Raw genomic sequence first — 8,705 nt, 5'->3', positions numbered from 1 at the left:
AAGCATTGCGAGAAAGATCAGTCTCGGTTCCTGCTGAGAGTCGGGTCTTCCCGCCCCTTGCAGCCAGCTTGTGAGTCTCTCTCCAGCAGGAGTGGATCGTCATGCTTTTTGGCAAGGAAATGGGGACAAGTTTCTACACATGCACGAGTGTATGTTCCCTGTCCACTGCATGCACACACCAGCTTCACCCCATGGGACCCAACAAGGCACATGTCTGTTTGAAGATCTATTTGCAGCAACTGGTCTGGAGACCCAGCACACTTTGGAGGGAGTGATTTTTGCAGAGGAAAATCAGCACAGAGGACAAGGGTTCAATACCATAGGAACCTAGCAGAAGCCCTGCTACCAGGCCAAAGGCCCATCTACACATTCTCCTGTTTCCACAGTGGGGCACCAGATGCTTCTGAGAAACCCAGGGCCAGCCCAAAATCTACTGGCACCTAAGACAGCATGCTGAATGTGGTCCTCTCCTTACCTGGTGATGTGTCAATCTCTGCTCCTTTCACTCCATAGAATGGAAAAGGAAAAGGTGGACGAAGAGGAAGTGTGAAGGAGCAGAGTGATGGGCTAGAACAGCCATTCTCACTGGGAGCCATATGGCCCCCTGTGGAACCCTGGTACATTTGAAGTTTAAAAACTGTTAGAAAAGGATTTAATGCTTATCCATTCATGTTGCATCCATGCTTGATGGGAGGGGCCCTGGAACCTAAGAAGCACTCCTAAGGGCCATATCCAAATCAAGGTTGGGAATGGCTGGGCTAGAGCGGGGGGGGGGGGTGGTGGTTTCAAACATAAGGCCCATGGGCCAAATACAACCCGTGGAAGCTCTTTATCTGGTCCTTGTGATATGATAACTGGGCTCTCCCAGCACTAGCGTCAGCTGCTCTAAGCTGCTGAGCTGTGAAGTAACGCATTGGTAGAAGTGACACTACTAAAAGGGTGGCACTGGGAGAGCCCAATTATTATTCAGGCCACGCTTTCAGCAGCACCACTTCCGATGCGTCACTTTGCAGCTCAGCAGCTAAGAGCAGCTGACAGTGGTGCTGGTGTCACTGCTGAAGGGGTGGCCTGCCTGAAAATTGGGCTCTCCCAGCGCTGCCCTTTCAGCAGCACCATTTCTGCTGTAGTGCTGGGAGAGGAGGATGGAAGGAGGCCTCAGAAGGAAGGGAATGGTGTGGGGGAAGAGGTAGGCCACAAGGGGTGAGAAATAGAGAAGCTGTTGAGGTGCTGGGAGAGCCCAATTAGCATGCAGACCACCCTTTCAGCAGCTTCTGAGGCATCACTTTGCAGAGCACCTCAGCTGCTGAGCTGCCAAGTGACGCCTCCTCAGAAGTGGCGCTGCTGAAAGGGCAGCCCATGTGATAACTGGGCTCTCCCATGTCTTGAAACTATGATCAAGATTTGTATATTTCTTTTCTGTCATTTGCAGCCAGTGAGTTCCTAAGTGAGAAAAAGAGCTAAGTATTTCTGCTCATCCCCTGCTTTATGACATCAGTTCCTACTTAATGACATCACTTCCAGCCCTTAGCAGGTGCCATGAATTTGACCAGCTATCCACCAGCTGTATGAAATTAGTTTGACAACCCTGGACTAGAGCATTTCTGACTCTCCTCTCTTTCACACATCCCCTTCGTTGTGCTTCCAGATTTCATGCTAAGCTTTAAAACTGTGAAGACAGCAAAAAATTAAATGTGCAGATACAGAGGAGGGGAGTAAACCATTGCTAGCCATGTTAGGACGCAATCCATACCAGCAGATGGGCTGGTGCAAGTTCCTTGCTCCGGCCCAACAGTGTCATGAAATTGCCGTAAAAAGCACTTTTAAGCCATCAGGAGAGCAGGGAGGCTGGTGCATGAATGTGCGCTGGCCTCCTGAGGCTGGCCCAAGCAGCATTGGGCCGGCGCAAAGGTAAGCCTGCGCCAGGAGGGCAGGATGGAGGCATTTCTCGGTGGGGGAGGGCAGGCAGCAGGCGGGTCTGTGGGCAGGCAGTGGTTGAGCAGGGGGCGCGGCCAGGATCCAGCACTTGTGCCAGATCCTAACCTCAGTCTTGGGCGGCCTGGAGCAGCTCTGGACTGCTTGGAACTGCACTGCCTCCTGATGTGGCGCAGATCCTCTCCATTCCACTTATTCAGCCTGCTGAAGTTTTTTTTTTCTTTTTCTGGAGAACCTGAGAACTTGCTAAGTTTGTTACTGCTTGGTGGTTCCTGATCAAGGTGTTATTATATTGTGGCTTCTTTTACTACAGATTTGAGTTAAAAGGAAAATAACTGGTTTGTCATCTTCAGCCCCTGCCCTCCACTTGTCCTTCAAGAATTGGGTGATGGTTTCAGAGATATCTTCAAGTGACTGTTTTTAGTTCAATTTCCTCCTGTCTAATTGGGCAGTGAGGAACTGGGGCAGAACTGATTTGCAGTACCAGGGATTGTATCACAAACTGCATTTTTCCATAGCCTGGCCTTTTTTTTGTTTGCTGAACCAAAGGGTGGCTGGAAAACCGAGGAAGACTTTTTTTTTTTGTAAATGCTTTTCATTGATGAGAGAGCACTTGATTCTGTATAATTTTGCATCAGAACAAAGCAATCATCCTGAAGAAGAAGAAAAAAGTCTTTGCTTTTAGATTGTGGATATATGCATTAAATTATGGGCGTTATCTATATAGAAGAGATTTTCCCTACTATGCTGAGAGAGAAGAGATGCCACATACCACCTTATGGCTTTTGTTAAGGACTTGTATTAAAATTAATCAGCCATTTTTTTCCTTATTTTTTAAAATGAATATCTCACCAGCAGCATAATTCAACAGGTCAAATACTTTTCAGTATGACCTTTAGCTATCTATTTGTATTTTGCCTTTCATCACACATCCCAAAGCAGGTATACTGTAGTATGAAACCATAAAAAAAAAGAAATAGGGAATATATTAAAACTACAGATAAAAATCATTTTTTTTTAAAAAAAAAGAGACCAGTTACAAAAACAGCAACAGACCTTCACTTCCCCCATCTGTCATTATCTAAAGGCCTGATTGGACAAAAAAGGTTTCAGTGTCCTTCTAAAAGATGAGAAGGAAGGGACCACATGGATCTCCTGCCTCAGGGAGTTCCAGAGCCAGGGGGTCACCACTGAGAAGGCCCTGTACTACATGGACAACAAACGGGCCTCCAACAATGATGGCACACGGAGCTGGACCTTCCATGATGATCTCAATGGAGGGAGAAATGTCATTCTGAAATGTAACAAATAAATCAACATTCTATAAAACACTTTTCAGTTAATCAACCCTCCCAGAGCAAAGTGTTGTTGTTGTTAAGAATACATATATACTGCTTTTCAACAAAAGTCGTTCACAAAGCAGTCTACGTTATAAATAAATCCAGCGTTTCAATGCTATCTATTGATCTATTGATCGATCCTCATCATCCTCATCATCATCAAGTTTTGTTTTGTGCAAAACCATCACTGAACATTCAATCAGGGATTCCTTTCTGAGTGATTAAAACTTGATCAATTAATGTGGCTAGACATTGTGGTTCTACTTCTGAGCATGCACTGAGGCCTTTTCAGGCACAACCTGTCTTATCACTGAAGATTTCTGCATATCTAGAATTAAGGGCAAGAACTCCTAGGAGTTAGCTATACATCACGAAAAAAACACATATCATGGAGCCACCAGGTGGGTGGAGAGCCCATGAAAGGCTCTTTGGAAAGGACCTCTTAAAGCTGGAGCTGGCTGTGAGCAGAGAGTTGAACCCAAGTCTTCCTGGTCCACAGCCAACATTCTATCTGGTAAACCAGGGATGTCCAAACATTTTGGCAAGAGGGCCACATCATCTCTCTCAGAGCCTATGAGATGAATTCTATCAGGGGGTACAAAGTTTCTTCTGGGCACCTTCCCAAAGGGGAAGGGGGGCAATGGGGGCACGCAGAACGAGGTGGGCAAAATAGGACGGGAGAGGGTGCTAACAGCCACAATAGTCTTTGGAGCTCAGGTCTACTAGGCTTCTTGATGCAGAACCCAGGTCTACCCGACCATGCGGTATTGGCAGCTAGATAAAGTAATATGGAAAACCAAACAGTCCTAAATCTCTCTAAAATTTTTGAAATATAGAAAATTGATTGCAGAAAGTTAGCATCATCGTATTTAGGCTCACACTAGAATGAATCAAAATGAACTTCTGCAGCAGCTGTAACCCCACAGCAGGGTCCCTAAGCTTCTATGCACTCCTTCATGGTTATGGGATCCACAAACCACTGTAGCAGGCCAGTGTAATGGAAGATCAGAAGATTACCAGGTGGATGATGTGGTGTTGACAGCTATTCCCATGTGTTGACAGCTCTGGGAAGGGCAGGGCTGGCTCAACAGCAGTAATCAATCAAGGTCAATGGAGACTCTGATGGACACCTGAGCTTCATTTGACCTTGAGGGGACTTTGAATGGACATGGACTGAAGAGATGGCTCACCTGAGCCTAATTTGGACTTAACAAGGGGCTAACAAGGTAGCTCACAGCTGAGCTGCACTTTGAATAATGGGACATCCAGGAATAAGAGGCAGCTTCAGAAGGACACCAAGAGGTACCCTGACCAAGCTACCTGGACCCAGACCTACAGGATACGGATGGACCAGGACCTACAAGAGAAGGGGACTGCCAAGACTTTGCTGGAGGACTCTGCTACAGAGGAAGGGACTCTGCTGCAGTGGACTGCTATGGGAAGGATTGGACTGCAGATGGACTGGACTGGACTATGCTTTGGAGACTGGATTGGACTTTGACTGGAGGCTTTGGACCTTTACCCACTGAGATAAGTGGAGTTTTGGGGAGGGAAAGCCTCTGGACAAGAGGAATTGCAGGGAAGTGTTTGTAGCAATAAAGTTGGTTAATTGCTATAGATAAGGAGTTCTGTGTTCATTCCTTTGCACACCACAGCTGTTGCTTCTTGAGATAAGGACGTATTAATTAGCCAAAAAGCTGTGAAGGGAGTTGGAATATTTGGTTGGCACAGCCAGTTTCCTCCCAGATTTGACACTGTGTTAAGGAGAGTCATGGATGCATTCCTCGGCCTAGTGTGCATGGCTTGCGGCAGCAGTTAACACTGCATGCACGTGGCTGTACCCTAGCATTATGCGCTGGCAGCAAGTTCAGGTGAAATAGAAAAATGTCAAGTCCCAGGAACTTTCTGGGGCCCCTCCTTTGGCTCCTGGGCCCCCTTTCTGACCCTGGGCCTGGGTACAAATTACCCCCTTTACCCCCCCCTCCTAGGCCCTGATCTCTCTGACACTGTGTGAAAAAAAGAATTAATTTACATTTCAAATTTGAATAAATTTACATAAATGAATATATTAGAGATGGAACTTACATGAAAGAATGAAAGTCTTGCAGTAGCTCAAGGCCTATAAAAGGCCTTGCACAAAGCAAGGCTAGCCTTTCCTTTGCTGCCACTACTGCATTGCAGATGTGAAACAGCAAGTAGCGGAAGGAGCCCTCATGACACAGCTCAGTTGAAAGCTGAGACGTTCTCATGCTGAAAGCAGTTGCGTCGGGCCAGCACGGGCTCTAGCAAGTCTCTGGAGGGCCAGAGGCTCATTGGAGACTGGGGGCTTCCCGCGGGCCTGATTGGGAGCCCCCGAGGGACGCAAGTGGCCCACGGGCCGGGGTTTGGGCACCTCTGTGGTAAACCATGCCAGCTGTCAATGACCTAACTCAGCGGTTCTCAAATTGTGAGCCCTATCATTTTTGGTGGGTAAGGAAACTGACAAGCTGATAGCTGAAAAGGAAAATGTAATGAGCCCTGCAGAAAGCAAAACTGAGCCACATGTGCATGTTTACTCATGGATAGGTGAATGTGCCTCAGTCCACTTTGAAGAGCAGGCCAAAGGGAAAGCAAGGCCATCAGAATGGTCCCAATCTGATGAACGTGAAGCTCAACAAATGCTCCAGAAGGTGATCCCTCACCATAGTAAAAATGATGGAAGCAGAGGCCTGAATGACTTTTTTTTTTAAGTCTTGGTGGGTCCTGATTGGTGTTTTTAAAAGTGGGCCCTGGTGCCAAAAAGTTTGGGAACCACTGACCTAACTCTGGCAACAGTGTGGCATGAACTGCTTTTCTATGGGTTTCTCCATGGCATGGCTGAAAAGTTAGACACGCCAAAACAACTGTATCGTAGTGATGGGGACAATTACATGGGTGTTTCTAGTAGAATTGGCATCCCAATATGGGGGGCGGGGAGAGGTGATTCAGTGGGAAAGACCCATGCAGTCAGTTCTACCCACATGGGCCTTCTAACACTGAAGTCCCGTCATGGGTTGGAACCACTGAAAAGCAGCTCCTCTGGCATTTATGGAACATGCGCAAAGTATGTGCACATACTTGTGTATTTCTTAGCATAAATGTTCTTTGGAGACCTCTGGAGTGGGGTGAAAGCTGGTTATTTGTGGTGCAAGAGGAAATCACATGCTCAAATCACACTGTTGTGGCTTGCTGTTATTATATTACATAAATGCAAGCATGGAAAAATAATGTTGCTATTGGATATATGAAAACAGCACACAGCAGACTTCGCTAATGAAACAACTTCTGTTTATTGCTGACTACTCACTTGAAAAGTCCAGTGCATAAAATATAGATCAGGGGCAGGGTTAGGGGAGAGAGTAACCAGATACAATGGATGACAGAGTGCCTATGGCTGTAACTATTATATAGAAGAGGGAATTTTGGCAGGTGCAGCTTTTTCAACCCTTCCATGTTGAGCTGCACCTGCCAAAATTCCCTCTTTTATATGATGGTTAAAAGAGATGGGTACTCTGTTCTCCATTGTATATGGTCACTCTGTTCCCCCATCTATATTTTATGCACTGGACTTTTCAAGTGCATAAACTATAGATTTTACTGGGTAGATGGGACTCGTCAGCCTAGGAAGGCAGCTCATCTAAGAGAAGGAAACTCTGACCTCAAACCTCCACTGCCTTGTGGCTACATCCAGTTGTGGAAAAGGCTTCAGGAGTCAACCTCGAGGCAAAATCAGGAGCCGGAGTCCCTGAGGCAGTTCATGGCTGAACACAGTCACGTTCTGGCAACTCCTGCGACGCCGCTGGAACCAATCGTATTGGCTTCTGCCTTTCCATTGGACCATTCCAGCGACGTGGAGAGGGGGGATTTGCTGCATGGGTAACAGCCTATCCTCCATACCTTCTTTACCCAGGCTTCGCGCACTGGAGAGGACACTCCAACTTCGCCATACGGCTTCGGCACAACACGGGAAGCAGCAGTTTACCGGTTATAAGTCTTTGCTCGATTGGCGTAGAGCATGACGCCAGGGGCTGCTTCCGACGGTGGGAGAGATCATTGCATCTCATTGGGCAGCTACCGCCCGCCTTAAGCTGGGCAGTCCCCAGCCAGTAAGGTGTTGCCTCGCCACGGTCCGTTAACCTCATGGGGTGTGTGGGGTTTAGGGTGAAAACCGACAAGCGGATCGACAACTCTGCACCATGCAACAGAAAACAGAAGTATTCACACTAGACGCTGTGCCAGAACCACCTTTCAGAGCGCGATACCATAGTCTTTCGAGACTGAAGGTTGCCAATACTAAACTATAGATTTTATATATTATGGGGGTGGGGGTGGGGGTGGAAGCCAAACACAACTTGTCTGCAGACCAGCTCTGTTTTGCATCTGGGCCTCAGACTGTACAAACCTAATCACTTACACAGGTTCTCTGCAAGGCCAAAACTGTTTCCTCCAGTGTATCACATGGCCTGTCTCACCCTGAGGCCTTCTGAACTTGGTTCTTAAAGCAACACTTTACAACCTTTGGATATACACTTCTACTGGACCTGGATTTTTGGGTGGGTAGGTGTGACCTGTTCTTTGCCTGACCCACTTGGTGTCCTGCACAAGATGTGTCCCACTTGGTGCCCTTTCCCTTCAGTGTATACATTACTCTCCTTCTATCCATCCCCCGCCCCTGCAACTTCAGCCACAATGATTTTGCGCTGAGCACTTCCTGAGCCTCTGCCATTTACTGCTCCGCCATCCCTGCCCTCAGTCCAATCTTACAAGACAGCAATCAATTAACGGCGCACTCTGTCACAATAAAACCGCTGCCCACTCTTAGATAACTCTTTTTAATTGTTTTCTTACATTATAACATTTTGCAGAAACTTCAGTGGCCATAAGTTATGGCATTTAATCTCTCAAAGTGCTAAGAATTTAATGGCTTCCTTCCTGCATGAAAAGTGCCCCACACGACTCCCTTCTCCCACTCTGAAAATTATAAAAAAGGACTTGTGAGGAATATCAAAAGAAGGCACCCAGGAGTGCGGGGAGGGGGAGATTCGATGAGGAAGGGCTGTAGCAGGTCCCCTTCTTGGAGGGGCCCCCAAATGCTTGATTCTCATGAAACAGAGTCATATCTATTGCCTTTAGTCTAAAGCAGTGGGGCTGCCCAATTGAGTCACATGGGGGGGGGGTTTGCAGCAATCTTTCAAAGCCATAAATCATAAACCTGGGCAAGAGAGGGCTTGGATCCAATCCAATAATGATACTGCCTTATCAAATATAATCCTGCACAGCCTCTTCTTGCTGACGTGCCCTGCAGTTGCTAAGACCAGCCCTGCTTAGGCTGCTACCACACAGGTTATGAAACAAGAGGAAGGGGGAAAGGGGTGGTAGTGGGGATGTGGATTGGGTGGGTTGGGTCCTTGGAGG

The sequence above is a fragment of the Tiliqua scincoides genome, chromosome 5 (genome assembly GCF_035046505.1).
Source record: "Tiliqua scincoides isolate rTilSci1 chromosome 5, rTilSci1.hap2, whole genome shotgun sequence".
In the NCBI taxonomy this organism is placed as follows: domain Eukaryota; kingdom Metazoa; phylum Chordata; class Lepidosauria; order Squamata; family Scincidae; genus Tiliqua; species Tiliqua scincoides.
The sequence above is the reverse complement of the archived record's forward strand: the minus strand, read 5'-3'. Positions refer to the sequence as shown.